General features: G+C 40.5%; 1 pseudogene; it reads right to left on the reverse strand.

The window, feature by feature from the left end:
• Positions 1-17,340, reverse strand: part of LOC111535580 — a 33,258-nt pseudogene that overhangs the window by 9,454 nt on the left and 6,464 nt on the right.

Below are 17,340 nucleotides of genomic sequence, written 5' to 3' on the forward strand. Positions count from 1 at the left end.
AGGAAGGAAAGAAGGAAGGGAGGAAGGAAGGAAGGAAGGAAGGAAGGGAACTAGGATTTGGGGCAAGTCATCCAACCTTAATTGAAATTCATTTTCATTTATCTATAAAAATATAAAATTTTATTCCTGGTACTCCTTCTTGGTATGTTGTGGTTTATCCTCCCTATTCCTGTCCCTTGAGTCATATTTCGACTTTTCTTTACACATCTGTAAGTGTGCTACTAAATAAAAATTGGGTAGAGTAACACCAGCCAGAATATATACCACTTCCTTTTGCTCCAAAACTGAGAGGAAGAAAACAATGGGGTGCCATTTTAGACACACCTCATGAACAAAAAAGAAAACTGCTTTTTCTTTGTTTCTTTTTAAAAATAATACCCAGTGTCAGGCAAGGTCACAGCAGAAAGGCATTTTTAAAACCATAAAAATATTCATGTTTTTTTGACCCTGTCATCCCACTTCACACACTATCTTGAGGAAATAATCCAAAATGGGGAAAAAAACAAGTTCAATAGTAAAGAAATAGTTCAGCAAAGTAATCTGCCCAATCGATTAAGTAGTCATAAATATGATAAATATGAAGGGTATATTGCAACATGGAAAAGTACTTAGTATATAAACAAAGTGTCTTCCTACAGTAACAATACTCAATATTGAAAGGTGACAGATATCAATAGTACAGTGCAGTGGCTCACGCCTGTAATCCCAGCACTTTGGGAGGCCGAGGCGGGCAGATCACCTGACGTCAGGAGTTCAAGACCAGGCTGACCAAAATGGTGAAACCCTGTCTCTACTAAACATATGAAAATTAGCTGGGCGTGGTGGCGGGTGCCTGCAATCCCCGCTACTCGGGAGGCTGAGGCAGGAGACACACTTGAACCCAGGAGGCAAAGGTTGCAGTGAGCCAAGATCACACCACTGTACTCCAGCCTGGGCGACAGCGAGATTCTGTCAAAAAAAAAAAGAAAGAAGGAAAGAAAGAAAGAAAGATAGGAAGGAAGGAAGGAAGGAAGGAAGGAAGGAAGGAAGGAAGGAAGGAAGGAAGGAAGGAAGGAAGGAAGGAGAGAAGGAGAGAAAGAGAGAAAGAGAGAAAGAGAGAAAGAGAGAAAGAAAGAAAGAAAGAAAGAAAGAAAGAAAGAAAGAAAGAAAGAAAGAAAGAAAGAAAGAAAGAAAGAAAGAAAGAAAGAAAGAAAAGTGACAGCTATAAAGTCCTGTACTTCTGCTGTGATGTTATGGATGAATTCAAGCACCAAAGGGGAATGTGGTGACCACAAGGAAGAGCTTCAAATGAATGCACAATTATTCTAAATAAGTTTGAATCAATAAGCATGAATAAGTGTGAAGCTCCTCAGCATGTTTTAAATAAGTAAGTATTGCTAATTTTAAAATTGTCATTTTATTAAAAAATCACTTTCAGAAATGTTTGTCCACAGGAAGAAAGGGTAATCACAAATTAATAATTGTACTTTTGTGTACATCTATATTCTCAAGGCTAGTTATTTAATTAAAGACTTCTTCCTCACAAGTGAAACAACATGAAAATAGGTAATAAGCCTTGCTTCCTGCTATGAACCTCAACATATAATGATAAAATATAAAGAAATGCCATTTAAGAGTCTGTAAGAAGACAGCTTCTTAAAGGACAGTTCTAGAGAACAGATGTCAAAATCACAGTTCTTTATTTTGTGTGTGTGATATGAACAGTACCCAGAATTTACTTTGGAGGTTTCTCACACCTATGATTTAATTTTAAAACTGATATGCAAACATGATCCCATGACGGTATCTCCTCTCTTCCATACACTATGAAGTCAAGAAGAATATGGGTTTAGCTCTCTGAAGGACACAAAGTAGGCAGACAGTGTAGTCCCTGCTCTCAAGGAGATGCCAATCTAGTTGGGGAGACTGTTAAAAAAGTCAGGAGACAAGCTTGAACTTAGTGAATAGTTTAGCTTTCAGAGGCTTAGAAAACACACTGAATAACGAGCAAGACCACATTACGGAAGCTCCCAACACCAAGGTGAGCTTAGACCTTGACGGAGGAGGAAGTATGATGCTATTACAATTTTTGAATAGGGAAAGTGGCATTATCGCCCTGTTTATTTTGTTTTATTTTATTTTCATTTTATTTTTGAGGCAGGGTCTTGCTCTGTCACCCAGGCTGCAGTTGCAGTGGCACTATCTTGGCTCACTATACTCTTGATCTCCTGGGCTCAAGTGATCCAACCACTTCCTGAGTAGCTGGGACCACAGGCACACACCACCATTCCTGGTTATGTTTTTTAAAATATTTTTTGTAGAGACAAGATTTAATCATGTTGCCCAAGCTGGTTTCGAACTCCTGAGCTTAAGTGATCTGCCTGCCCTGGCCTCCCAAAGTGCTGGGGCTATAGACATGAGCCACTGTGCCCAGCCTATTACACTGTTTAAACCCTTCAACTTCCCATCACTCCCACAATAAAACAAAGTCCTTAATATCATTTACAAGATCCTCATAAGATCTTACTGTTCCTTTCCTTTCCTTCCTGCCTGCCTGCTTCCCTCCCACCCTCCCTCTTTCTTTCCTCTTCTCTTCTCCTTTCTTTTCTTCTCTTCTCTTCTTCTTTGAGACAGGGTCTCACTCTGTCACCCAGGCTGGAGTGCAGTGGTTCAATGATCATGGCTCACTGCTGCCTCAACCTCCCTGGTCTCAGGTGATCCTCCCAAACTCAGTGTCCCAAGCAGCTGGATTACAGGCATGTGCCACCACACCCAGCTAATTTTTTGTAGAGACGGGGTCTCACTATATTGCCCAGACTGGTCTCAAACTCCTGGGTGCAAGAGATCCTCACCTTGGCCTCCCAAACTGCTGGGATTATAGGCATAAGTCACTGCATCCGTCCTATTCCATACCTTTCTAACTTCACTATTGCCACCTAGTACCACCCTCCCTCCCTTGCCATGCTGGACTTTCTTTGAAGATGTCAAACTACTTCCCACTCAGGACTTTCAAACATGCTGCCACCTCTGCTTGGAACACTTGACCATCCACCTCTTGCTCAACATCACTTATTTCACAAAGCTCACCAAACCCGTAATTTTTCTTTAATATGTCTCCCTTCCACTACAATAGAAGGGTCCATAAAAACAGGGAACCTTATCTGTCTTCTTTACCACTGTGTTCCCAGCACTTAGCACAGCGTCCAGCACAGTGCAAGCATTCTGTAAATATGAGTTGACCTGTTAAAAGTAATCTTGGGGCCAGACGCGGTGGCTCACACCTGTAATCCCAGCACTTTGGGAGGCTGAGGTGGGTGGATCACGAGGTCAGGGAATCGAGACTATCCTGGCCAACAAGGTGAAACCCCGTCTCTACTAAAAATACAAAAATTAGTTGGGTGTGGTGGTGTGCGCCTGTAGTCCCAGCTACTGAGGAGGCTGACTCAGGAGAATCGCTTGAACCTGGGAGGCAGAGGTTGCAGTGAGCCGAGATCACGCCACTGCACTCCAGCCTGGGTGACAGAGCAAGATTCCGTCTCAAAAAAAAAAAAAAGAAAAAAGAAAAAAAGTAACCTTGGACTGAATTGCACTATTTCTTTCTCTCTTTTTTTTAAAATTATCCTTTAAGTTCTGGGATACATGTGCAGGTTTGTTACATAGGTATACATGTGCCATAGTGGTTTGCTGCACCCATCAACCCATCGTCTACATTAGGTATTTCTCCTAATGCTATCCCTCCCCTTGCCCCCCACCCCACAACAGGCCCCAGTGTGTGATGTTCCCCTCCCTGTGCCCATATGTTCTCATTGTTCAACTCCCACTTATGAGTGAGAACATGCGGTGTTTGATTTTCTGTTCCTGTGTTAGTTTGCTGAGAATAATGGCTCCCAGCTTCATCCATGTACCTGCAAAGGATATTAATTCATCCTGTTTTATGGTTGCATAGTATTCCGTGGTATATATGTGCCCCATCCTCTTCATCCAGTCTAACACTGATTGGTATTTGGATTGGTTCCAAGTCTTTGCTATTGTGAATAGTGCTGCAATTAACATATGTGTGCATGTGTCTTTATAGTAGAATGATTTACAATCCTTTGGCTATACACCCAGTAATGGGATTGCTGGGTCAAATGGTATTTCTGGTTCTAGATCTTTGAGGAATTGCCACATTGTCTTCCACAATGGTTGAACTAATTTACACTCCACCAATGGTGTAAAAGCATTCCTATTTCTCCACATCCTCTCCAGTATCTGTTGTTTCCTGACTTTTTAATGATCACCATTCTAACTGGTGTGAGATTGTACCTCATTGTGGTTTTGATTTACATTTATCCAATAACTAGTGATGATGAGCTTTTTATCATATGTTTGTTGGCTGCATAAATGTCTTCTCTTGAAAAGTGTCTGTTCATATACTTCATCCACTTTTTGATGGGGTTGTTTGTTTTCTTCTTGTAAATTTGTTTAAGTCCCTTGTAGATTCTGGATATTAGACCTTTGTCAGATGGATTGATTGCAAAAATTTTCCCCCATTCTGTAGGTTGCCTGTTCATTCTGATGACAGTTTCTTTTGCTGTGCAGAAGCTCTTTAGTTTAATTAGATCCCATTTGTCAATTTTGGCTTTTGTTGCAATTGCATTTGGTATTTTAGTCATGAAGTCTTTGCCCATGCCTATGTCCTGAATGGTATTGCCTAGGTTTTCTTCTAAGGTTTTTATGGTTTTAGGTCTTACATTTAAATCTTATACCATCTTGAGTTAATTTTTGTATAGGGTGTAAAGAGGGGTCCAGTTTCAGTTTTCTACATATGGCTAGCCAGTTTTCCCAACACCATTTATTAAATAGGGAATCCTTTCCCCATTGCTTGTTTTTGTCAGGTTTGTCAAAGATCAGATGGTTGTAGATGTGTGGTGTTATTTCTGAGGCCTCTGTTCTGTTCCATTGGTCTATATGTCTGGTTTAGTACCAGTACCATGCTGTTTTGGTTACTGTAGCCTTGTAGTATAGTTTGAAGTCAGGTAGTGTGATGCCTCCAGCTTTGTTCTTTTTGCTTAGGATTGTCTTGGTTATATGGGCTCATTTTTGGTTCCATATGAAATTTAAAGTAGTTTTTTCTAATTCTGTGAAGAAAGTCAATGGTAGCTTGATGATAGGAATAGCACTGAATCTATAAACTACTTTGGGCTGTATGGCCATTTTCACAATATTGATTCTTCCTATCTATGAGCATGGAATGTTTTTCCATTTGTTGGTGTCTTCTCTTATTTCCTTGAGCAGTGGTTTCTAGTTCTCCTTGAAGAGGTCCTTCACATCCCTTGTAGGTTGTATTCCTAGGTATTTTATTCTCTTTGTAGCAGTTGTGAATGGGAGTTCACTCATGATTTGGCTCTCTGTTTGTCTATTAGTGGTGTATATGAATGCTTGTGATTTTCGCACATTGATTTTGTATCCTGAGACTTTGCTGAAGTTGCTTAACAGCTTAAGGAGTTTTTGGGCTGAGACGAGGGGGTTTTCTAAATATACAATCATGTCATCTGCAAAGAGAAACAATTTGACTTCCTCTCTTCCTATTTGAATATGCTTTATTTCTTTCTCTTGCCTGATTTCCCTGGCCAGAACTTCCAATACTATGTTGAATAGGAGTGGTGAGAGAGGGCATCCTTGCCTTGTCCCAGTTTTCAAAGGGAATGCTTCCAGCTTTTGCCCGTTCAGTATGATATTGGCTGTGGGTTTGTCATAAATAGTTCTTAATATTTTGAGATACATTCCATCAATATCTAGTTTATTGAGTGTTTTTAGCATGAAGCGGTGTTGAATTTTATCGAAGACCTTTTCTGCATCTATTGAAATAATCATGTGGTTTTTGTCCTTGGTTCTGTTTATGTGATGGATTGCATTTGTTGATTTGCATATGTTGAATCAGCCTTGCATCCCTGGGGTGAAGCTGACTTGATCGTGGTGGATAAGCTTTTTAATGTGCTGCTGGATTCGGTTTGTCAGTATTTTATTGAAGATTTGTGCATCGATGTTCATCAGGGATATTGGCCTGAAATTCTCTTTTTTGTTGTGTCTCTGCCAGGTTATGATATCAAGATGATGCTGGCCTCATAAAATGAGTTTGGGAGGAGTCCCTCTTTCTCTATTGTTTGGAATAGTTTCAGAAGGAATGGTACCAGTTCCTCTTTGTACCTCTGATAGAATTTGGCTGTGAATTCGTCTGGTCCTGGGCTTTTTTTGGTTGGTAGGCTATTAATTACTGCCTCAATTTCAGAACTTGTTATTGGTTTATTCAGTGATTCAACTCCTTCCTGGTTTAGTCTTGGGAGGGTGTGTGTGTCCAGGAATTTATCCATTTCTTCTAGGTTTTCTACTTTACTTGCATAGAGGTGTTTATAGTATTCTCTGATGGTAGTTTGTATTTCTGTGGGATCAGTGGTGATCTCCCATTTAACATTTTTTATTGTGTCTATTTGATCCTTCTCCCTTTTCTTCTTTATTATTCTGGCTAGTGGTCTATGTATTTTGTTAATCTTTTCAAAAAACCAGCTCCTGGATTCACTGACTTTTTTGGAAGGGATTTTTGTGTCTCTACCTCCTTCAGTTCTGCTCTGACCTTAGTTATTTCTTGTCTTCTGCTAGCTTTTGAATGTGTTTGCTTTTGCCTCTCTAGTTCTTTTAATTGTGATGTTAGGGTGTCGATGATCTTTCCTGCTTTCTCTTGTGGGCATTTAGTGCTATAAATTTCCCTCTAAATACTGCTTTAGCTGTGTCCCAGAGATTCTGGTACATTATGTCTTTGTTCTTATTGGTTTCAAATAACTTATTTATTTCTGCCTTAATTTCGTCATTTACCCAGAAGTCATTCAGGAGCAGGTTGTTCAGTTTCCAAGTAGTGGTGCAGTTTTGAGTGAGTTTCTTAATCCTGAGTTCTAATTTGATTGCACTGTGGTCTGAGAGACTATTTGTTATGATTGTCGATCTTTTGCATTTGCTGAGGAGTGTTTTATTTCCAATTATGTGGTCGATTTTAGAATAAGTGTGATGTGGTACTGAGAAGAATGTATATTCTGTTGATTTGGGGTGGAGAGTTCTGTAGATATCTATCAGGTCTGCTGGGTCCAGAGCTGAATTCAAGTCCTAAATATCCTTGTTAATATTCTGTCTTGTTGATCTGTCTAATATTGACAGTATGGGGTTAAAGTCTCCCACTATTATAGTGTGGGAGTCTAAGTCTCTTTGTAGGTCTCTAAGAACTTGCTTTATGAATCTGGGTGCTCCTGCATTGAGTGCATATGTATTTAGGATAGTTAGCTCTTCTTGTTGCATTGATCCCTTTACCATTATGTAATGCCCTTCTTTCTCTTTTTTGATCTTTGTTGGTTTAAAGTCTGTTTTATCAGATACTAGTATTGCAACCCCTGCTCTTTTTTTGTTTTGTTTTGCTTTCCATTTGCTTAGTAAATCTTCCTCTATCCCTTTATTTTGAGACTATCTGTGTCTTTGCACATGAGATGGTTCTCCTAAGTATAGCACACCAATGAGTCCTGACTCTTTATCCAGTTTGCCAGTCTGGGCCTTTTAATTGGGGCATTTAGCCTGTTTACCTTTAAGGTTAATATTGTTATGTGTGAATTTGATCCTGTCATTATTATGCTAGCTGGTTATTTTGCCCATTAGTTGTTGCAGTTTCTTCATAGTGCCGATGGTCTTTACATTTTGATGTTTTTGCAGTGGCTGGTACCAGTTTTTCCTTTCCATATTTAGTGCTTCCTTCAGGAACTCTTGTAAGGCAGGCCTGGTGGTGACAAAATCCCTCAGCATTTGCTTGTCTGTAAAGGATTTTATTTCTCCTTCACTTGTGAAGCTTAGTTTGGCTGGATATGACATTCTGGGTTGAGAAATCTTTTCTTTAAGAATGTTGAATATTGGCCCACTCTCTTCTGGCTTGTAGGGTTTCTGCAGAGAGATCCACTGTTAGTCTGATGGGCTTCCCTTTGTGGGTAACTTGACCTTTCCCTCTGGCTGCCCTTAACATTTTTTTCCTTCATTTCAACCTTGGTGAATCTGACGATTATGTGTCTTGGGGTTGCTCTTCTTGACAAGTATCTTTGTGGTGTTCTCTGTATTTCCTGAATTTGAATGTTGGCCTGTCTTGTTGGGTTGGGAAAGTTCTCCTGAATAATATCTTGAAGTGTGTTTTCCAACTTGGTTCCATTCTCCCCATCACTTTCAGGTACACCAATCAAACGTAGGTTTGGTCTTTTCACATAGTCCCATATTTCTTGGAGGCTCTGTTTGTTCCTTTTCATTCTTTTTTCTCTAATCTTGTCTGCACGCTTTATTTCATTAAGTTGATCTTCAATCTCTGATATCCTTTCTTCTGCTTGATTGATTTGGCTATTGATACCTCTGTATGCTTCATGAAGTTCTTGTGCTGTGTTTTTCAGCTCCATCAGGTCATTTATGTTCTTCTCTAAATTGGTTATTTTAGTTAGAAATTTCTCTAACCTTTTATCAAGGTTCTTAGCTTCTTTGAATTGGGTTAGAACATGCTCCTTTAGCTCAGAGGAGTTTGTTATTACCCACCTTCTGAAGCCTACTTCTGTCAATTCATCAAACTCATTCTCCATCCAGTTTTATCCCCTTGCTGGCGAGGAGTTGTGATCCTTTGGAGGAGAAGAGGCATTCTGGTTTTTGGAATTTTCAGCCTTTTTGTGCTGGGTTTTCCTCATCTTCGTGGATTTATTTACCTTCGGTCTTTGATGTTGGTGACCTTCGGATAGGTTTTTTTGTAGATGTCCTTTTACTCCATGTTGATGCTATTGTTTTCTGTTTGTTAGTTTTTCTTCTAACAGGCCCTTCTTCTTCAGATCTGCTGGCATTTGCTGGGGGTCCACTCCAGACCGTTTGCCTGGGTATCACCAGTGGAGGCTGCAGAACAGCAAAGACTGCTGGCCTGCTCCTTCCTGTGGAAGCTCCATCCCAGAGAGGCACTCGCCAGATGCCAACTGGAGCTCTCCTGTATGAGGTGTCTGTCGACCCCTGCTGGGCAGTGTCTCCCTGTCAGGAGGCTCGGAGGTCAGGGACCCACTTGAGGCAGTCTGTCCCTTAGCAGAGCTCCAGCACTGTGCTAGGAGATCCGCTGCTCTCTTCAGAGCCAACAGGCAGGAACGTTTAAGTCTGCTGAAGCTGCGCCCATAGCCACCCCTTTCCCCAGGTGCTCCGTCCCAGGGAGATGGGAGTTTTATCCAGAAGCCCCTAACAGGGGCTGCTGCCTTTCTTTCAGAGATTCCCTGCCCAGAGAGGAGGAATCCAGAGAAAGTCTGGCTACTGTGGCTTTGCGGCACTGCGGTGGACTCCACCCAGTCTGAACTTCCCAGCTGCTTTGTTTACCCTGTGAGGGGAAAACCAACTACTCAAGCCTCGGTAATGGTGGACACTGCTCCCCCCAGCAAGCCTGAGCTTCCCAGGTCGACTTCAGATCGCTGTGCTGGCAGTAAGAATTTCAAGCCAGTGAATCTTAGCTTGCTGGGCTCCATGGGGGTGACATCCGCTGAGCAAGACCACTTGGCTCCCTGGCTTCGGTCCCCTTTCCAGGGCAGTGAACATTTCTGTCTTGCTATTGTTCCAGGAGCCACTGGGGTATGAAAAAAAAAAAAAAAAAACTCCTGCAGCTAGCTTGGTGTCTGCCCAAATGGCCACCAAGTTTTGTGCTTGAAACCCAGGGCCCTTGTGGTGTAGACACCCGAGGGAATCTCCCGGTCTGTGGGTTGGAAAGACCATGGGAAAAGCATAGTATCTAGGCCAGAAAGCAACATTCCTCAGGGCAAGGTCCCTCACAGCTTCCCTTGGCTATGGAAGGGAGTTCCCCAACCCCTTGTGCTTCCTGGGTGAGATGATGCCCCACCCTGCTTCTGTTTGCCCTCCGTGGGTTGCACCCACTGTCTAACCAGTCCCAGTGAGATGAGCCGAGTACCTCAGTTGGAAATGCAGAAATCACCCGCCTTCTGCGTTGATCTCGCTGGTAGCTGCAGACTGGAGCTGTTCCTATTCGACCATCTTGCCCAGGAACTCGAATTGCACTATTATAATAAGAAAAAAATAAGTTCACCTGAAAGCAGGTAGCATGAAAAGTGTATTAGAAAAAGACAGACTAGAGTCCAGCAAATCAAATAAGAGGCTATTGCAATGATCCAAGGACAAAGAAATAAAGGCCTGGATTAAGACTGTAGGAGTATATACTGAAAAAAAGGAATAGATGGCAACAAGAGGTTTCTAAGAAGAATAAATAGGGAAGTTATGATTGATTAGCTATAAATCATGAAAGGTGATATGGTTTGGTTGTGTCCCATCCAAATCTCATCTTGAATTGTACTTCCCATAATCTCCATGTGCTCCATGTGTCATGGGAGGGACTCAGTGGGAGGTAATTGAATCATGGAGGTGGTTACCTCCATGTTGTTCTCCTGATAGTGAGTTCTCACGAGATCTGATGGTTTTATAAGGGGCTTTTCTCCCACTTCACTTTGCATTTCTCCTTGCTGCTGCCAAGTGAAGAACGTGTTTGCTTCCCTTTCCACCATGATTGTACGTTTCCTGGGGCCTCCCTAGCTATGCAGAACTGTGAGTCAATTAAATCTCTTTCCCTTATAAATTACCCAGTCTCTGGTACGTCTTTATCAGCAGCATGAGAATGGGCTAATACAGAAAGGCTATGTTAAGAATTTATTCAAAATAGGTCAAGGAGATCAGAGATTAGTGACGATGGTCAAAGAGGGAAAGAAATTAAGATAAGTCAGTTTGTAGAGAAGGAGGTGCTAACTTCATTTTGGGGGCATGGTGAGTTTGCAGTACCAGTGGGACATGGAAATGTTCAGAATTCAGCCAGATAAAGACTATGGTTAGAAATAGAGGTTGGGGAGCAGTCAGCATTGAGGAGATAAGTGAAGCCATGGGACTGAATGAGCTCTAAAAGGGAGAGTGTAGAAAGCAAGGATTGAAATACTGATAAAAGCTAGAGTTAAGTGACAGGAAGAGGAGGGAAAACAAGAAAAGGCACAGAGTGGTACAAGGAGAATCATCCAAATGATGTTGAAATTACTTCACAAAATAGATGTTGAGTGGTGTTAAATAAAGAAACCAAAGAAGACAAAGACTAGGAAAAGTCATTTAATTTGGCAAGAGATCACCCTTTGAGAGGCAGTGTTCAATGTGGTGTGGTGACAGAATCTAGAATGCAGGTGCTGGAGCCAAGGAACAGAAAAAGATTTTTGTGGGCAATATGACCATTCAAGAGTACATCTGTTTTAAAAGAAGCTGTTGTAATATAAGACTCCCAGAAAAAGGCAACCTGAGTCAAAGTGTTAGACAATGAGGAAAACAGAAGTCTGAAATTATTGTGCTGCATACATCCAACCTGCATCCTACACAAATATAAAAGCTAGTAACTCAGTGGGCAGGGTAGAAGGACAAAAGACATGAGGGACACAGACTGCATCTACACACAGTGATGTAGAGGACTCTCACAAGCAATATGAAGGGCAAGAAACCAGCCACAAAAGAAATCAGACAGAAAAGAGTGTTACTATGTGGTGCTTGTAAATCTATTTCCATACAATTCAAAGATGGGCCAAATTAATCTATACTGTTATGGGCTGAGGTGACTAGGAATCACTTTGTGCAGAAAGACCTCAAAAAACAAGAAGCAGCAGTTCACGCCACATTGAATACTGCCTCTCAAAGGGTGATTCTTGCAAAATTGAATGGCCTTTCCCTAGTCTTCACCCTCTTTGTCATCTTTGTTGAACACCACTCAATACCTATCCTGTGAAATCATTTCAACATCATTTGGATGATTCTCCTTGTACCACTCTGTGCTTTTTCTTGTTTACCCTCCTCTTCCTGTCACTTAACTCTAGTTTTTATCAGCATATCAGTCTTTCCTTCCTACACTCTCCCTTTTAGAGCTAAGTCAAGATAGTGGGTGCCCTGTGGAAAGCAAGTGGAAGTAGGCCCAACAGTGGCTTCAGGGCTGCTAATCATGTACTGGTTATTGGTGGAGGTGCTAGTTACAAAGGTGTGTTCACTTTGTGATAACTCATCAAGCTGTACACTTATAATGCATGCACTTTTCCATCCACATGTTTAAATTAAAAGTTTTAAAAAAAAATAAGCAAAAGGAGTCTACTTGGACTAGAATGGTGAGAAGCTCTCGGACCTTCAGTTTTAAATAGAACTGCTAGTGGCTGAGAGATTAGAGTAAGACTACGTGGTCTCTTCTTTACTGAGTAGTTAAGACCAGTAGTACATAAGAGGTAATATATATGTTAGATATTACATAGAAAAAGGAACCACCACCAAGATGCCGGGTTTCTCAGATAATGTTTACATTTGTCTGAATGTCTTGATTTTTAACAAATTTCCATTGTTTATTTTTATATATTTGTTGAACCTGAGAGTTAAAATCAGAGAAAATCCTTGAACTTTTCCAATCTGACCTATACAAGTGATATGACTTGAGTTAAAGCCAGAACTTGACATGACGCAGGCAGAAATGCTACTTTGCTTGTGTTCAGAAGGTCCCAGAGCTTTCCAACTTCATTATTTCTCCAAGTGGAGCATTTTATAAAACATTCCACTTTTTCCACCTGCTTCAAGCATTAATCTAGACAAAAGTTCCCATCACATATGAATCCAAATAACAACCCCAAATGAGTAATTCTGAGAAGTATACATCTTGTCCTTCACATATAATTGCTTATATGACGACATATTTAATTAATCTAATTTTACTAATTTAAAAGTTATTCAAATAGGTTATTTTTTATGCTTGGAGGCTGTTCAAAGGTGATTACACATAACCCTTTCTGTGCTTTGGAACATATCCTTGTTTTAAAACATTCACAAGGGACAGTCTTGTAGCTAAGTACATAAGGTCCCTCCAGGTCCCTCGGCTTTGCAATCTTTTATCTCCAACGCATAAAAATGAACATGATGACTTTGTTCCCTTTTCCTTCCACTAATTGTTAATTGATGTTTATTACATTACGGCTATCTCCAAGACTCTTAAGAGAGTCTGAAATATTCTGAGTAATTCTGTAGTTACCTATGAAAAGGAAGAAAATCAACACAATGATCATCGTGTACCCAAAGTACAAAATAGAGCTCGCAATTTCTGTGATTTGGAGTTTGGCAGAGAAGTAATGAACTGCATACATAAAAAGATAAACAGCTATAAAGCTTCTGGTTAAAAAGGATCGCCACCACCAATGATGATCCTGTAAAAAGAAGTAGAAAAAAAATGACTTTTCAGATGAAATTTTAACCATAAATGGGTTAGCAGTTATAACAAGAACAAAAGATAAACTTCATAAAATAATGGATTAAAAGGAATAAAAGAGAAATTTGTATAAGAAATTTAATAAAATATGTAATGTATGTCCTGCTTGGGGTGTCCTAACAATTGTCAACTCTTTGTTTCCAGGGATACCACATGTGCCCTCTGGGATTGGACTTTTAATTTGTGCAGGCTGACTATCATAACATTGCCTCAGCCCTGGAAGGCATTCAGTTCAGCTTCTACATACTGGCCAGAGTTGTGCTATGCCTATTGATGCCTCAGGCCAGGCATTTTTTTAAAAGGGGGATAATATAGAAATTTAGGCTAGACCTTGGGGTTAATAAGATTTGCTTTAACTGGCTCAATTCAGGACCCACAGATGGCATACCTGAGGTCAATGCTGCAGGTTGGTCTCACCCTGTTCCATGGACTCCTACTGATGATAATATTATTTATTATTGCAAAGACACTGTGGCCAAGGACCATGGGGAAAGCCAGTGGAGAAAAGAATTAACAGCAGATCTGAGGCTACTATCTTTAGAAAGTCTGCTTGCAAGGTTGGCCCTTGGCTTGCATCTGGGAATTTGGCATTTAGTCATTCCCTGACTGATGTAGACTGGTTTGCTATGCCTAGACTGTACAGACAATGTGATTTATGGTGAATACTTGCTTTCCTTTGGGGAGTCTGGAATTTTGTAGTTGCTAGGCAGAGAGTGCCTATGTGACTACTCCCAATAAAAACCTTGGATGCTGAATCTCTAATGGGCTTCCCTGGGCAGAACATTGCACATTTATTACTGCATTTCTCACTGCTGGAGAAAGAAGCAAACTCAGTGTGCTCTCTAACGCGAGGGAGACAACATAGGAAGGCTGTGCCTGGATTTCTCCAGGATCCACCTATCTTTTTCCCTCACTGATCCTGTGGGCATCCTTTCGGTAGCCTACCCATGTATGCATCTGTATGCCTAGTCCCACGAGTCCTTCTAGTGAGTCACCAAACATGTGGGTAGTCTTCGGGACCCCCCAAAACATTTTCTTAGGAATAAAAACATATCCATTATATGCTTATTATTGTGTGCCTCATTAATGATTGCTGCAGATTCTCTAAGGCAAAATGTACATAGAATTAATGACCAGATGATATGGTTTGGCTGTGTCCCCACTGAAATCTCAACTTGAATTGTATCTCCCAGAATTCCCGCGTGTTGTGGGAGGGACCCAGGGGGAGGTAATTGAATCATGGCGGCCTGTCTTTCCCATGCTATTCTCATGATAGTGAATAAGTCTCACGAAATCTGATGGGTTTATCAGGGCTTTCCACTTTTGCTTCCTCCTCATTCTTCTCTTGCTGCCATTTGAGAAACGCCTTTTGTCTCCCACCATGATTCTGAGGCCTCCCCAGCCATGTGGAACTGTAAGTCCAATTAAACTTCTTTTTGTTCCCAGTTTTGGGTATGTCTTTATCAGCAGTGTGAAAATGAACTAATACACCAGCTAAGTATAAGTATACTACATAAGCATATTTAAGTATATATATAGTTATATTTTGTACCTCTATACCAATAGCACAAGAAGAAAATGTCTAAGACAACATGTATATAAGAATCACTCCCTGAACCCTCCATTGTCTGTCATCCTTGAAGAGTCATATTTAACTACCAAAATGAAATGGATTTAGGGGATTTAAGAGAACAATGGACACTAACAGCTCAGTCATCCAGAATGATAGTGGGGAAAAATGGGACTGGGGTAAAAAGAACTATTTATGTCTGTGGTAACCAAAAGGCAATAAACTGAAAGAAGAGAAAGGACCTTTAGCCACAATCTCAAACCAACAAACCAGAATCTTGGCTTAAGCTGCAAAGAAAAAATTTAATTGTTAAAAAGAAAACATCGGCCGGGCGTGGTGGTTCATGCCTGTAATCTCAGCTCTTTGGGAAGCCAAGGCGAGCGGATCACTTGAGCCCAGGAGTTCGAGACCAGCCTAGGCAACATGGCAAAACCCCATCTCTACTAAAAACACAAAAATTAGCTGGGTGTGGTGGCGGTCACCTGCATCCCAGCTACTAGAGAGGCTGAGGCAGGAGAATCGCTTGAACCCTGGAGGCAGACATTGCAATGAGCCGAGATAGTGCCACTGCACTCCAGCCTGGGCAACAGAGTGAAACCCTGCCCCAAAAAAAAAAAAAAAAAAAAAGAAAAGAAAAGGGAAAAAAAAGAAAATATCATTGAACTTGATAAATATTACATCAGTCCCTTATATTTTTCTGTTAACTGAATATCATGCAGCAATTACAATAACCAGCCAAAGAGAAATCACTTTCTATTTAAATTTTCCATCAAAGCAGCCTTAACTTGATAGTCACATTAAAGTCAAAATGTGTTAATAGGAAAACACAATGTAATACTGATCCCAAGTTGTAGAAACATGCAGTTATCATTTATTTCAATTATTTTCTAAACACAGACTTCCAATTCCAATAATGCAAGTATAGAAAATGTAAGATGCATTAGTTTCTTGTGGCTTTACCTCAGCACATAAATGAAAATAATACAGCAAAACTGTAACTTCTGAGCAAGTAATCACAAGACTTATAAAGACTAAGAAAAGGAAGCCAAACATGTAGTACAGCTAATGAAACCTGAAAATAAAAAGAGGTTTAAATAAACTTTAACTCAACAGTGCACACAGAAAGATCAATCCAAACCTATAAAACAGACAGTCACACATTTCTCTAAAACTTTTTTTTCTTTTTTTTCCCCCTAAACATTCAACTCTGTATTCCAAACCTTCACCTATCCATCAGGTACCAAAAAATAGTCCCTTACCTATGCAGTTTCAGAGTTTGGCCATATCTTCTCTAGTCAGAACCAGTGCTGCTACTTACTCATGTTTCTCTGTTCATATAAGTTAGTTCTCACTTGAGACTCATCAATATCACCATAATTTTCTCCATACATACTTAAAAACATTCTCTTTAGAAATGGAAGGCTGCAAGTGTCATAAATACCAACAACTACATCATAAAACAGAAAACCACAGATTCAAATACCACTTTTGCCTTAGAAGGCCTGTTGACATTCAGCTTTTCCAAATATGTCTTTATAGCACAGCACACATAATTCTATTAAATATACTTTCAAACATGCATTTAAAAAAAAAATCTGTGTGTAGATTACATCTAGGTGAAACTTTGAAAGCATGAAGTTAATTCTCTTGGTTATTATAGACCTGAGCTAAGCTGGGATTATCAATGCCCATTCCAATTAATTAATTAATACTTTAGAGACAGGGTCTTACTGTGTCACCCAGGCTAGAGTGCAGTGGTGCAATCACAGTTCACTGCAGTCTCAACCTCCTGAGTTCAAGTGATCCTCCTGCCTCAGCCTCTCAAGTAGCTGGAACTTACAGGCCACCATGCTTGGCTAATTTTTTAGCCAAGCATGTGCCACCATGCGGCTAATTTTTTATTTTATTGTATTTCATTTGTAGAGACAGGATCTTGCTATGTTGCCCAAGGCTGGCCTTGAACTCCTGGCCTCAAGTGATTCCCCAGCCTCCCAAAATGCTGGGATTAAAGGCGTGAGCCACTACACCCAACCCACCCAACCACAACATCCATTTTTAAAAGCCTTCTAGAAATAAAAAGAAATTGATGAACCGATCAATACCCCACCTAAAAATCTCATGTAAAATATATATGAGTATGAGAGTGAGGGATGAGGGTTGAGGAGAAGCACCTCTCTAGATAATAAATATATACAAATATATACAAAGGTGTATGCAACAAACAAGTTGCTTCAAGACCAGCCTGGCCAACATGTTGAAACCCTGTCTCTACTAAAAATACAAAAATCAGCTGGGCATAGTGGTACACGCCTGTAGTCCCAGCTACTCAAGAGGCTGAGACACAAGAATTGCTTGAACCCGGGAGGCAGGTAGAGGTTGCAGTGAACCGACATCACACCACTGCACTCCAGCCTGGGTGACAGAGTGAGATCCTGTCTCAAAAAAACAAAAA

This window comes from Piliocolobus tephrosceles, chromosome 12 (assembly GCF_002776525.5).
Source record: "Piliocolobus tephrosceles isolate RC106 chromosome 12, ASM277652v3, whole genome shotgun sequence".
Taxonomy (NCBI): domain Eukaryota; kingdom Metazoa; phylum Chordata; class Mammalia; order Primates; family Cercopithecidae; genus Piliocolobus; species Piliocolobus tephrosceles.